The following is a 15,064-nucleotide window of genomic DNA, read 5'->3' as shown; positions in this document are numbered from 1 at the left end:
GTCACAAGTGATAAAACTGCCTTTGATAKGGCATTCAGAGTGTTCAGTTCTGTTACAGCTTGACTCTATCCACCCTGATACCTGATATATAGCTTAGAGAGTCAACAGAGTGAATGTAACTTAGTGCTTCACTGCCTGCAGTCGCATAAATCTCTGCCCTCATAGACAAAGCTGCACTTCTGCAGTATAAGCTGAGGCCATATATCTAAAATAAAGGAAGGTGCTCTTCCTGTCCTCCTCTTTGCCTGGTGCACTTCAGTAAAGCAAAATCAGCTGCACAGCCAAATAAAATAAATTTTTGGCAAATGTGAATAAGTACATATGGAGAGAAAAATATTTTTATATGTCTACTCAAGTTGCATACCAATTCTTCTGAAAATTGAAATTGTTTAAATGTTGAAACCAATCCACATGGGATCAGAGGCTCTATATTTTGAAGAAGGTCATTTTAGGACAGACCTAWTTTTCAAATATTGTCGTTAATGTAATACGAAGGTTCTGGTGTAGTCACCTCCACCTGAACTCATGCCAGCTTGGGTTGGAACTGGTGACTGCACACTTAACTACTCCCAGACAGTTTTTTTTTCTAGTAGGAAAGCTCTTTTAAAACRTCACAGATGGTCATAATAGTTGAAACTCCTGGCATTATTAAGGACATGGAATTTATTAAAGAATATTCTAGGCTCCAATAAATGGCTTCTGTGCAGTATGGCTTTACCAAAGACACAATATTTGGCATAATATAAAAGATTTCTAATAAATGCTAGAAGACAACATTACGCAAATAATTTATTCTTCAGGCCTGAACTGAGGCTGATCTTAGGCTGCTTGTTGTTAGAGACTAGTGGTTTTCCATGCCTCCTTGGCTGCTTTACCTTTTCCTCCCTCCGTCGCACTCCAAGCTGTTTTCATAGAGCTCTGCCAGAGTGGCCCTCATCTGTATGTGTGCTTGTGAAAGGGCTTTTGTGCTTCTCTTCTGCTGGATTCATCCCCAGACGCTAATGCAATGAAAATATTATTAATGGTATGTTGTGTAACAGGGGCTCTCAAAGCCGGTCCTGTGGAGCACTTGGTAGCATCCAGCAGAGAGCTGGGCAGCCCTACGGCGTTGGCTCCTTCTCGTCCCTCCTCGCTGCAGAGATACTGGAAAGCAGCTGAAAGGATGCTGCTCAGGGTCATTTTCTGTTGCAGCAGCAGAATGAGAATGGGTAGCCAGGTTCATTAAATTGGACAGCTATGGTACAGATTCACTGCGCTTAATTTTTGTCGTCTGTAACGATCAACGTAGGAGCTAGTCCCCCAAACTCCCTTGGTAATGAACAGGGAGCAACAAACTTGTTTCAAATGGGGCTTGTGCCACGTAGTTTAGTTGTCTTCCAGCGGATGAAGGGAAAAGGGACAAGTTACCTGCCTTCCCTCCCTGCCATCTCTATCCTGGGGATAGCAAATCCATCTGAAACACATAAAACACCTACTCAACCTACTCTAGAATGGKAAAGGAAACTTCCCATATCTAAAACTTCGTAACTTCATAACTAAAAATGAATTAGGACAAAACAGAGGTAAGTTCTCATGCGGCAAAAATGACTGCAAAGCTTTGATATCGAATACACTCTACAAGCTTAGCAATATTCTGAGTATTAATTAAAATACTTGGCTTTTTATCCAGATTAGCATCTATTCAAGTTGAGTTGTGTAAACAAAAAGACCGAGTCTAACAAAAAGATTAGTCATAGTACTGTTTTTGTTTCTTGATGTGAAAGCTATACAAGCTAGAACAGCTTTAAAATCCACACACTGTTTTCATTAAAATATGATTTCATACCCRCTGGTACATCATTTATTACGATTCCTCTTGAAACATTGTAGAAAAAGAAATGCTACTTTTGTGAGTTAAACAAGCTACCCTTGGTAGTGTGATCTATGAGCAGATAGGAATTAATTCTGAATCAGGAGGTAATCCTGGGGTCCATTTACAGGAGATGTTTGTATTTTTCCACCTAGCAGCAAACACAGCTTCTTGGATGCCCATTTTACTTAAAGAGACACACTGCATGTTAAACAACTATCATGCTGACCAAAAGTGTTTCATTTTTCTTTTCATGTACATAAATATTTGCAAGCAGTCTGCTTCCCTGTTTATTATAAACACTGATCAAGAAAACAGTGTTTTTAAATCTGAAAATCCGACCCAGAAATGTCTCAGAGGATTACAATATAAGCATTATGCACTTATTGATGATTATTTGTGTGATTTTTTTTCTATTAAAATTTGAAAACAGTTTGTTAGACTGTGTGTGTGTTTTTTTCTCTTGGACATATATATATGTGTGTGTGTGTATGAAGGAACACTTTCAACMTAATAAGAAATACTATTTATGTTTCATAGGTGGAGAAAGTTGAACATAGGTGATTTAAATATACTTTTTAAATGAATTGCTCAGCTTGTCTTTAGCTTCCTTGCTGATTTTCAAGCAATCATAGGACAATCCCTCATAAAAATTATTGATTTATATTATGATTATAGGAGCATCTGTTCTCTTTAAATGCATTTACTGTATGCATTATGTACACAGACATATACGTAGAATGTGTACAGAGATACACATTAAGCACACCTGCTCCATTTGTATATGCTTAACTTTTTTTTCCTGCTTGTGATATGTTGCATACAGGCCTAGGTTTCTATGGGCAGATTGTTACCTTTGAATTTTAAGCAGCCAATATTGGGAAGCATGTGCCATAAAACTGAACTAATCCCAGCCTGTTATTTGCTCGGCTAAGTAGAGGTCAAGGTATTTGCTGTGCTTCATGCTCGGGCTTCTTTTTAAACAGACTAAAGAGTGACCAATATTTGCATATGAATAGCCCTGTAGGAACAAAAGCAGGTTATTAACAGACACCTATGAACTGCTGTATCAGAAGTAAAAGTCATTTACAAGCTATTGCATTTCAGCAATGTGATGCTTCCACTTAAAGCTAATGTAAGTTTTGCGAGTATGCTGTGCTCATACAGAAGAAGCCCCTGKTTTTTTTTTCTAAGGCACAGATAAAACAGTGTGCCCACTGCAATAAAGCAGTGGTCTTCTCTTCCTTCTGCCCACCTTGGTGAGAAAAAAAACACAAATTGAAAGGGGTTTGAAAGGGTGACACTTTGCATCTTATATAGCCCATATACACTGGTTTGAAGTTGCTGTAACATTTCTTCTGCATTTGAAGACAAAAACTGGGAATATTGCGTCCAAGCTGCTAAATCAATTTGCAGTGAAGAAAGCCAGTAGAAAATATGATCTTCTGTCAGCTGTGGGTTTTTGTCCTGACTGACCAAAGCAAATATGCCAAGCTACCAGGTCTGGCTGGTAGCAAACACCACCACTGCCTTAGAAATTGCTTAGTTTCCCTCCGCATGGATGGGACGTGGCTCTTACATAAACTGCTAGTTGTGGTCTGAATKTAAGAGCCCACAGAGTCCTTTCAGGTTGCACATTGTGAGGTCAGGGTCCCACAGCACTGCAGCAAGAGCAAAAATAAAGTTTTGCATGCATATGGAGAAAGCCTGTTCAGCTGCCTTTAAAAATATGCCGAAGAGGTGAGACAGAGCCGCGCTTATCTACCTGGGCTGTTGGAGCGAGCCCTGGCTTGCCATTTAATTTTCATCTTTTCAATCCTGTAACACTGCAAAATGCAGGCTGACAGCACAATACAAAGAGTTCTCGGAGGCTTAATGTGTTAGTGTCAAATGAAACAAAACCTGAGATTAGCTTTTTAAAGGATTTTGTCTACTACGAATAAGAACTGAAAGGCTTTTGTAGATCAGCTTTGTTGAACAAGGCTTGGGGAAGGAAAGGAGGAGAATGGCATCAGGGAGAAATAAATAACGACAGAAAAGACAAATGGATTAAAGAATGGCAACCCTAAAATTGTGTGTTTACCTGGATTAATACCTGTCTGGATTACAGGAGCTCGAGGCAATTTTTTGAGATTGCAGATTAATCTTGAGAAAGATAAAAAATAGCTGAAAAAAGAATTGTAGTAATAATTTACAGAATTCTTTGCCTGCTAAGATAAATTCTATATTTCTTCATCCTTTTTTCACTTATTTGAGCTGCTTCGCTTAAATATTAAGTAGTTAAATATGTATTTATCCAGAAAAAAGTATATTGCCATATAGAAAAGATTTTTTATTGGAATAAAGAGTTTTCAATTATCATGTGCTACCTATGTGTTCTCAAAAATACCATGGGAACAGCTGATTTATCAGGAAGTAGTTGAATGTGGTGGCAAAATGTAGGTGAGTGGTCTTGAGTTCTGCTTAGCAGTGAGGAATGTAACTGAGCAATCTATGAAAAATGCACTGTCCCAGAAAGCAAGTGGGAAGGGAAGCTCTGGTACCACGAGGAGCAGTGGTGTTGGATGAGGACGGTGAACTTGAGGCAGGCAGTGGGCTGGCAGAGCAAGGTTGCAATAGGCAATGGACATTGCTTGGTAGGTATGTGCGTGACTCAACCCGCATGGTCAGAGATCCACATCTGGAACTGTTTCTCTGGTTGTGCAAGTCTACCCAGAAATAAAGAAGAAAGAGATGCCTTTATCAAAATGGAAGAACATTTTCAGTTCAGCACTTCTTCCTTTCTGGCAAGATCAAGATATTTTGTAAAGCTTGTTATCTGGCTTAAGTAGTTAACAGATGATGCCATTTACAAAACTCATAAAAGCTTAACCTGGGAAAATACCACAATGAATAAAAAAACCCTTTATTGCATTTCATTTTCATTTGATATTTACTTTTCATTCTTTAACCTTTATTTATCCATCTATGCACTAGACCTAGAGTCCAGAGTCTCAAAGCCAGTCTGCGCTTAATTAAACACTTAAGCAGAAGTCACTATGAGGGTATCTCACAAATCTAGTTCTTATGTAACTGCATTAACTGTCATGCAAGGCAAAAGGATACCATAATTTAGCAGATAGCATGAGAGAACTAAACTACCACATGCAACTTGCTTGTTCTTCTGAGTGCTTGTTCTTCTGAGCATGTGATGACTTCTGGGTGCCTGATTTCTGAGGATTTGTCTACAGCAGACCTCCTCCCAGTGTGAAATGGCATTTAATAATGAATTAATTAAAAAGCAATTAGTCCTTCTATGAGAAGTTGAGTTCAGAAATAATCRCATCTTCAGTCAGCTTACTTGAGTTTACCATGAATCTTAATTATGCTAAACAAAAATAGCATCTTATTCCCAAATAAAATGCGTGGTTTCTGCATAGGACTTTCATATTTGGTAGTTAATCTGCGGTAGATCTGTAGTGTGTCTAGCAAGTGGACGGACGGACAAGTTACTACCAGGTAGACAAGCCTGAATTTGCAATGCAGTTGAGGTAACCTGAGGTAACCATTGGTGTGCACATGGTAAGAAACATCAGATAAGAGAGAGAAATTATCTTCCATTTTCTGGATGACAGGAGCAGGTTTGAATAAAGTTCTGAGAGTAGTTAAAGATCTTAAGTTTACAGCACATCTCTCCTTGTAACTTGTTTGTGTGTCTATACCCTTCACCAGTTTGGGCTGACTTTCTGTATTGTTCATGAATAGATAAGCTTTGAATCTTATCATYACACTTATAGCTTGGCTGCTTTTGAGTTTTTCTGAGGGTAGGAAAATGTCATTTCAAATATCTCCTGTTGGTTATTTCCTCTGATAAGCAACTGTCAATCAGATACTAGTTCAAGGGGACAGTCTATCTCAGGAAAGTGCAGATCCCACTTGGACTCCTCCATTCAGACTCCTGTCTGTGCTGAAATGCGAAGGGGGCCCTGGACTGCTTGGAAGTYGAATTTTGAGAGGCAGTTTTAAACCAGAATGGGAGAGTCAGCACCCAGCTATACTGACAACACTTAACTATCAGCTCCTTTTCTATTGATAACAGAAGCCCCATCTGCTTCCAAAAATTAAATTAAACATGTTTCCTCTTCTGCCCTTACATAAAATGGTGCTCTAACAAATGTGGTTTGAAGTTGTGTTACATGGTAGTATATAAACTCCCTTTGCAAGTGTGTATTTCCTTAGAAAAACTCACAAATATTGTATTTTGAAATTTAAGGACTTTGCAAGCCCTYGTTTTAGTAGTCTCACTTATCTTGCTGAAATTTAATGTTGTTTTATTGTTTTATTATCGCGGTCAATTTTTATTTGCTTCCCCATATGTTTCACGGTATCTGTGAAATGAATAGGCACCTGCTTCTTCCAAGGCTTTTCAGTTGATGCAGGAACCCTTTCAAGCCTCTTTAGTAAATACATTTTTGAAAGGGCATCCATGCGAGCTCTTTCTTTTATTACCAAACATCAAAGCATATTGACCTCATGATGGCATGCAAAGGGCAACCACAGCTGGTTATGAGGACAGCACAAGGTGAGATCAATGGGAAAGTCTTCTGCTAAAACCAACAGCCATGATTCCTCCTCACCTATGCAGGATAAATCAATGCTAGTTTAGGCATTTTGAGGTGGAAGTGGATGGTCATGGTGGATAAAAAGCAAGGCTTAAACTATATTTTATGCTTTATTAGAGAGAAGCAATGGAGATAGAAGAAGCTCCTTCCAATTTTTCTATACATTTCTAATGGAAACAATATCCATTAAGTAGCTATTTTTTGTGCTTCCTTGAAGAACCTTTTGATGTTCYAAGCTTCCTCTCTTTAACTCTAGGACAGAATGACTAAGAAAAGTTTGATCTTTGCAGATATTTCTGATGAAACAAATACAGATATTTATCAAACACATCTTTACATTATAAAGCACCTGACTTGCCCAGAAGAGAGTTACCCACTGGCAACTAGTGAAAAGTAGATGGAATACTTTAAATCTGAAAGGTGATACCTAAGCACTAAATGCAAAATTTAAGACCAAATGTGAGGGTTTATAACTACTCAAGTCCTTCCACTGCTAACACTGAGGACTGTGCATGCAATGGCCCTGTGGCTTGTTAAGTGCCAGAGTTTTATTTTCCTTAGTAGATGTGCTTGTGGCATGGTTGTACTCTAACATCTTCATTTCACTCATGTAGTTTTTAATTTAGTCCAGACTGTTTTGGTGGTAGTTAGATTCCAACCAGTGAAGGAGCAAGATCTTTACATTTTGTTCTGGAAGAAAAGAAACAAAGACAAAAGAACCTAAGAACTGAGGAAATTTGGGGGTCCCACTTGCATACTGAGTTTACTAGGCCTTGAATCAGTTTTAACAATCTGTCCCAAGTAAAGAATCATTTTCCTACTCAGTGTACTGAATTTCTGGTTTATTCCACAGTAATAAGTGTTTCCTTTTTCCCCCTCTCCCTTCTTTCTTCAGTTGCTTGACAACCTCATGAAAGGTCTCCATCCTGTGTATCTGAGTCTCACAGTACAAAAAAAAAAAAAAAAAAAAAAAAGCCAAGGATTTTGTGAGGTGTTGGAGCATAATGAAAAAGATTATTATGGGCTGCTGCTGTTGTTTCTCTGTTAATAAAAAATTAGCTATTTGGAGCACAGTGCAAATATATGAAGTTTCATTCTGCAACAAAGTTATCAAGGAGAAATAATGCAGCAGACAACGATTATTTCATAACTCGTACAGAAGGCTATGATTAAATCTCATGATATGATTTATTGAATTTTTAGGAAAAAAATCTGAGACAAGTTGCTTGGAAAAGAAATATCAAATGGGCAACGTTTTACAGACAATAGGGTACTGCATCTGTACTGGCTCAGATGTCAGACTCAGGTATCTTATAGATACATATTTTTCAGCATCATTAAAGAGAAAATTAAAAGCCATTTTCAGTTTCTTCAATATAGCGRTTTTGCATTTAAAGAGGCTTATGACTCATACAGTGTTTACTTCATCAGGGAGTCTGACATTTAGAAGGATGTATTTAGTAAGAGTGGTTGTATAGAGGAGAAAATTCATTTCTCTTAACTATACTTATATGTTAAGCATCGGCAATATGTTTAGATCCATGCTAAAGATGATGCCTAATTACCTTCTCAGTCACACCTGTGTTAATCAGAAGTAATTCTAATGTAATCAGTTAAGTCACTTGGTAAAGTGACAGGCAGTATGAGCTGTCAGTTTATGTGTTTTTTGCTTCCACTGTCAACAACCAAATTGTGATACATGTATTTACGTTAAACAGAACCATAATGCATTAGACATGCCAATGAAATACTTTATTTGGCATTGAAGAACTACAGATTTTGTCCTAAATTTTAATTTATTATAAAATGAAAGCAAATGTCTGTGGGGATGCTASATACAAAGCACAATTTCAATCATATTTGTGGTTTGGGCATAAAAATTGTTGGAGTCTTGGCTTTTTTAGTCACACATCACGCTGACATTTCACTACAATAAAGGGGACATTTTCCTCTTTTTTTAAAGATTTGGCTGATACATTGCCTTTTTTTTTTTTTTTTTTTTAATACAACAGCAGCAGGGGCAAAACCAATTTGTTTTAGAAACTTCAAAATTCTCTGTTTTTGTACCAGAGCAGCTTATATTYAGGAGCAGAAAAAGGACACATCACTGCCCCAAGCTGGGATGGACAAGTTCTGATTTTCTGATTGTATCATGTTCTTGTTTGTCACTGTCCACAAGGGGCTGTGAAAGTTTTCTCCTTTTGTTTAGCTGTGTAATTTTTTCACTTCCAGCATTCTTCTAGCTTCTCTTTTCAGTGATTCTGAGAGGGTCTCCACTGATTCAGGTGAAGGAAATTTCTGTTTTGCCTTTTAATCCCTGGAAGCAAAACCAAATTGTTTAAAAGAACAGCTTTATTTGTGTAATCTCTAAATACAAATGCAGGCTTTGATGTTGCAGTGAGACTCAAGGTTGATCAGTATTCAGAGCAGAGCCCTATTTAAAATTCATTGTAAATATTTGTTTTACTTTTTTCTTCACTAAGCAAAACAATTTTCTTTTGCTAAGATTTTCTACTTTTCACAGAAAATTTGATTTTTCTTTTTCTTTTTTTTGTGGAGGAAAAGACACCATATTTTTCAGTCAGCTTGAGTTCAATTTTCTGTAGGTCAAAGAATACTTTTCYAGCGCATTTAAGATAAACACAGTAGCTGTTGAACAGATTATGYCAAACAATAGACATGTAAAAAGAAACAGCATATCTTTTACAACCCTAATTGCTTTAATTTCATATAACTACAGCTTCTAGAAATCTAACAGCCAAAGGACTTCTTGCTGATACCTACTCYCACAGAAACCTGCACTTCTCTTCCAAACTCGTGTATCTTCAAGCATCATAAAATATCTTTGGCAATAACACGAAGTCCTGCCTGGACTGTTGGCTCCTAATGGACCCATTGACTCAGATGAAAGGGCATGTCCCCACCATCCRTTTATGGGAAATATTCTGTGGGATCTAATTAAGCAAAAGAAAACCATACTCTGAAGTGCTGCTCCTTTAACTGGAGCCCATGATGACCATCTCATTTTACCCTGCGTTTTTCTCTGTTCAAAGCAAATTATTATTAAAACTTCTAAGAACTTGTCTCTTTAGTCTTTATAAATTTCCAAATGAGTCACTTCAATTTTGGACTCCCTAGTGCTGTTCTTTTTTATTATGAGTTCACTGTTTCCACATTTTTTTTATATGTATGAGTTTGCAGTATTTTTAGTATGTATAGAAGTAGCATGATCTCTCTTTTTTGAGTAGGGTGGGTTTTTTTTTTTTTTTTTTCTTTTTGAGTAGAATTAGATGAGTGCAAAGAAGTTTCAGGTGTGCAAAGCACATGTATATAATGACTGGGCTCTACTGGGCTGAGGTGGCTGTTTGAGGAGGGAGCTGAAACCTTGGTAGTGCTGGAAAGCCCCCTCCCATCCCACCAGTAGACATGTTTGCAGGTCCAAAACTGCCCTCTCTAAACCCAACTTGCTTCACTAGCAGGCAGTGCCACTCTCCACCCAGGAAGGATTTCAGTCTGTGCTACGGGAGGAAATCCGTGCTTCCCTCACAAGGTAAGCCGTGGTGTTTAGGTCTACACAGCATTTGCATACTGCTCTTGAGCTCATTTTCTGTTTCCAGTCGTGTTAAATTTATTTCCAGGCCATTCATCTGACAAGTATTATGCCTGTCTATGCAGAGAGTCATCCTTTCCTCCAGTATTCATAGTGGTTATGTATCATGCTGCTGTCCTGCTTCTGCTATACAACATCTTCACTGAGAAATGGGAGGGGGGGGGAAATCTATATAACTCTTTCACTCAGTTTTCTTAACTGTTGCAGACACTAAATTCTAATGATATTCTTTGCAGACTTTTGCAGAAGGCATTGTTTTGTCCTCATCTMCTCCTCTGTATTATATAACTTCTGTCATGTGCTCTTCAGGAGGAATGGAAGAAATCCATATACAAGATGGCCAGCATTTCTCTGGAGCAGCAGGAAGTTCCTGGTAATCCACAGCWGGTAGATAATTGAGTTGAAGGACTGGCTTTCCAGAGGTGGATTAGGATGTAGCGGAAAGACATTCTTTTTAGGTTCTGCCTGGAATAAATGGGTGAGAAGAAAACAGTTGTCAGCTGAGATAAAATTAGAGATAAGCAGACTGGAAGGAAATAGTAGAAATCTAGAAAGCTTCTTGAAGTGAAGCTGGGTCACTAGTACAGCTGGGAGAGGTAGGTGGGATAGTGGGTGAATGAGTTTATGGGTGTGTTTTTATGCGAAGGATGGAGTTTTAAGCTAGCTGGAAATTTAGCAAGCTATGTTAAGACATATTTTAGAAATTTAGAGCAGGCTTCCATTTGTGTGGTTCTGACAGCTTGTGAATGTGACTGTGAGCCTCCTTCTCCTATCTGGTGTAGGAAAGCCATGATGTGTGCATGAGGGGTTGTTCCAGGACAGCTATTCTCAGGACTAGCTCCTCTAGTGAAATACCTCCACATTTTTGTTCTGTGCAGATCAGGCTTTGGAAATAKTTCGTGTTTTAATTATAGTTTTTTTAAATCAAATGTGTTCTGCCTATTCAGTGCTGCTAGTCTACCTTGCTTTTAGCTCTAGCATATTACACGTTGGGTAGAAATAAAGTGTGATACRTAAGTTAGCAATGACAGATAGTTCAGCAATGGCATGGCAAATCCAAAGGCAGTTCCCACTTGGCTATCAAGCACAGAACATAGATCATGGAGCTAAGCATTTGCTGTTTTTATAGCTATTTTACTGAATAGCACAGCGAATCATATGTTTGTCTCCTAAAAATCTTGCCTTGATTAGAAAAGCATACCCCCTTCAGGATTTTAGTTTAAATTGTAGGATAAATCACCAGGGAARCCTAGAGTAAGTAGTTTGTGCCTGATTCTTCCCTGTTTACTGAAGCAACTAAATACAGTGTAAACCACCCACTTTTAGCTGAGATACTGAAAGCAGAGATGAGATTAGAGAATGAGTTAACCTGGTCTGAGCAGGATTTAGTGAGCAGGAGGACATCATAGCTTGCAATCTTCATGGCAGTTCTTACTATGGGGAAACACTATCAGATTAATCTATGGATTCACAGAGTGCAAATTAAAAAACACTACTCATAGAGTAAAATATTGTGACTGTTGACAGGTACCACAAAAAGAGAGGAGAAAGTACAAAGTCATAAATTGTCTTAAGTAGCTTTCACTTCTAAATATTTTTAGGAACTTCTTTTGTCCTTGGATTCCACAGAAGTAATTTAATCTTTTCCCCAAATATTATTGCTTTGAATTTGCATAAGAATATATTTCTTTTTCTACTTTAGGACCTCAACATAACATACCTTATTGACAGAAATATCTGCTGCAGTTTTATCTGGGCCACCTTGCAAATTGTTCTTGCCTCTCCAGTATCAGACACAAAAGCTTGTTACAGGTAAAGGCAAAATCATGTGCTTGTAGTTATGGATGAAACCAGTTTTGCACAGTTTCATTTCATTTATTTAACAGACCASTGTTAATTAGCTTGTAGCCTGAATTAGCCTGTGCTTCCGCTCTTGTTATCTCTGCCTGCAGTCCTCTGTGGTGCATCCTTCGTTGTATCATGCATATACTGCATCGTTATGCAGTACTGCATATGAAGGTCATCAGTATTTTAGTCTGCTCTAGAGAACTACTTGCAACTACTATCCATATAAAAACTATGGCTATACCTAACAAGGAGATTATACAAAGTAAAACAGATGAGTGGTTAGATGCTTGGTCATTAAAAGGAGCACTGTTACTTCTAAGCAAGTTAAAACAGAGCACATGGCAGCCCTAGCCAAGTTCAGGCAAGGTCTGAGAAGCCCTGAGCCCTCCACAGGTTTATGAAGCCTGTGGCCTGTCATGAGCAGTGCCAATACTGTATTTACTGCAAGGCTACATCAGGTCTCTCCTCCACTATTATTTGCTCCTCTGGTTTTGTTCTTCCTTTTTCTCAGTTGAATAGCATATTGGCAGGTTCCTCCAAGAGTCTTTAAATAATTTAAGAATGAACTGGATGTTCTGTTAGAAATATACATATGCAAATTCATCTTAAAAGCCTCTACTTCTCTGAAGACTGTGTTCTGAGATTACTGAATTGTAATGAAGGAAAGAATTTAACTTGATTTCAGTGATGTGGCTTTTGTAAAGAACTAAAACCTCAAATTTCTTTTTGAGGGGGCTGCATTATGGGAATAAAGAATATTTTAAAAAGGCAAAAAAGGCAAAAAAAAAAAAAAACACCCAAACCCAAAAAACACTGTTTCCCTAACTCTGAGTCTTAGGCCAGTGTGGTTTGGAAGATGCAGGGTTGCTCTGCTTGTGGCAGGTCAGGGTTGTGTGGTTGCAGTTGCCGTCCACCTGCATGCAGGAGATGTGTGGTCTAGCCTTTGGCCAAAGTTTTTCTCCACTTATTTCTGCTTAGGACCAGTTGCTTTGTTTTTCTGTATTCCATGTCCAGATTTCTGAAATGATTGATATTAAAAACAAAACAAAAGAAGGCAGAAATCCCCAAACCAGCAGTTTAACTGGCAGCTCTGAGGAGGCCTTTGGTAGAAAGGCAGGGAGAGAGCAGTGATGAAGAGAGAAGGGGCTGACAACTCCCTGACCTGGATGAGTCCCAGCTGGGCACTTTGTGCCTCTTCTAGTATGTTTGAGCTAAGCCTGATCAGCCTGATGGAATCGGGTTATCGGCTGAGTGCTTAATGCCAGGAGGCTGGAAGTGCTGTTTTTTCCTGGGAAGGGATGGTGAGGAAGCACTGCTGAGCTGTGGGAAGCAGCCTTTGCTGCAGCCAGGGCAAGGTATAACCTGACCATTAAGCAGAACTAATAAATTGTAGAGGAAAAGTAGGGAGGGGAGGAGAGAGGCAAAACAGAGATTTAGCAGAAAAATCTTAAATTTCAGCACAGCAAATCATGAAAATTAGAATGAGATTAATAGGATTAAAATTTTTGCAATATTCTCCCATTTTGTTTAGTATTTACTATTATGTAGTAGGCAGGGTTTCTCTCGGACAGAATTCTCACTGTGGCTTTACTTCCATTAAAATAATGGAGAATTCTACCCTGCCCAGCACTGCTTGTCAGCCACGAACCCTGTGCACGTTTCCTGTCCCTGTTTGTCCCTGTTAATGGTTGTTTTGCTCCTTCCTCATGAAGAGGCTACGGAATGTCAAGGGCTAACCTGCAGCCTCCATAATCCACTCAAATGGAGATAGAAATTAGAATTTGTAATTATATAAACTGATAACGTAGCTTGCACGGTATAATCACATGCCTCTGCAGCTGATAATTGGTTCTTGTCAGTGAACTTTCAAGTTTGTGTTGAGAAATGGGGACCATCATCCCCTTTGGAATCTCGGCAGCATTCCTGGAGTGTTATGGATCAGCTGCGATGCTTTTAAAGTTCAGAATAAATTGGTGGAGCTCGCTTGGGTCATAGATGTCCATGTAGAAAGGCAAAGTCAGGGCTGTTCCTACTCGCTCAAATTTGAGGCGATAATGAAAATAATATGTAGCAAGGAACACATCCCTGCATGAGTGAAAGGCAAAGCAGATATTGCAGTACCACTGTAGAAAGCAGTTATATTAGCTGAATGTCTAAGTTCATAACATTCAGCAAGTGTTTGTGCCCGCTTACCTGAGCAAAGAGGAAATTGCAGCCCACCAGGACAAGCTAAATTGCTCTGCAGCAGTATTCTGGCTGTCATATTCCTTTTTTTCTCTTTTTCTTTTTTCCCTTGGAGGTTCTATTTTAAGGCTTGGTGGAGGAAATCAAGGCTGGCTAAGAGCTGGGGGTGTCGAATGTGAGCTCTCATGATCAAACTAGAAATGAGACCACTATATATCATAAAAGTTAAAATGTCAGAAAGCTGTCTTTAAAGCAAAAAGTGTGTTCATGGAGTCTCTTCTCATTTTCTTTAAGATGGTCTCCCTGCTTTCCTAAGGCTGACTTATTACTCTTGAACATATTGAACCATGCTAAACTTAAATTTAGCGTGTATTTATGAGCATGGAAACCTACCAAGTTTTTAAACATAAGTACAACTGTGTTTTGTAATATATACTGTAAAATGTAGTGTAAATATATATGTATAATGCAGTTATATAATTTGAAAATGTATTGTTTRCATTTTATACATTACTTTTTAACTGTATTTAATGAATTCTATAGATATGTAAACTGAGGCACTTGCATAGAATTAATTTAWTAGTATCATCTTCAAAAATGTGACTTTTTAAATTTTCCCTTTCATTATAATTTCAATTTATTAGGGTAAAATAAAATCAATTGTCCATTTTAGTTGAAAGCATTTTTGATAATTCTTGGAAAACCCATGTGACATAAAAATATCACTAAAAAGATGCTGTCCTATCAATGCTTGTAAAATGTTTCAAGGTCCTCCTTTAATGATGTGATAGTTAGGATTTATRTAGGAGAAGTTATTTTAGATCATGGGATAATATCATCTCAGCTCAACTTCTGATACATTATCTTGTTTTTGCTTGATTTTTTTTTTTCTTTCCCTGTACCCAGTGTTATCTCAGCAGCCCAGTAGTCAGACCTTTTCCTTTGCTTTTCTAAGCAGTGTCTTTGTGATAT

At 38.1% G+C, this 15,064-nt stretch overlaps 1 long non-coding RNA gene across 1 annotated transcript in view; it reads left to right on the top strand.

Moving 5' to 3' along the window:
• Positions 1 to 9,890: 9,890 nt before the first annotated feature.
• The window catches only part of LOC112943063, a 56,258-nt gene continuing 51,084 nt past the window's right edge, over positions 9,891 to 15,064 (top strand). The window contains exon 1 of the long non-coding RNA XR_003248521.1: positions 9,891 to 10,000. This is a non-coding gene — a long non-coding RNA (uncharacterized LOC112943063). The remainder of the gene's footprint in view (positions 10,001 to 15,064) is intronic.

Source organism: Nothoprocta perdicaria, unplaced genomic scaffold (genome assembly GCF_003342845.1).
Source record: "Nothoprocta perdicaria isolate Ctin4 unplaced genomic scaffold, notPer1 scaffold_14, whole genome shotgun sequence".
Lineage (NCBI taxonomy): Eukaryota > Metazoa > Chordata > Aves > Tinamiformes > Tinamidae > Nothoprocta > Nothoprocta perdicaria.
The sequence above is the reverse complement of the archived record's forward strand: the minus strand, read 5'-3'. Positions and strand labels throughout refer to the sequence as shown.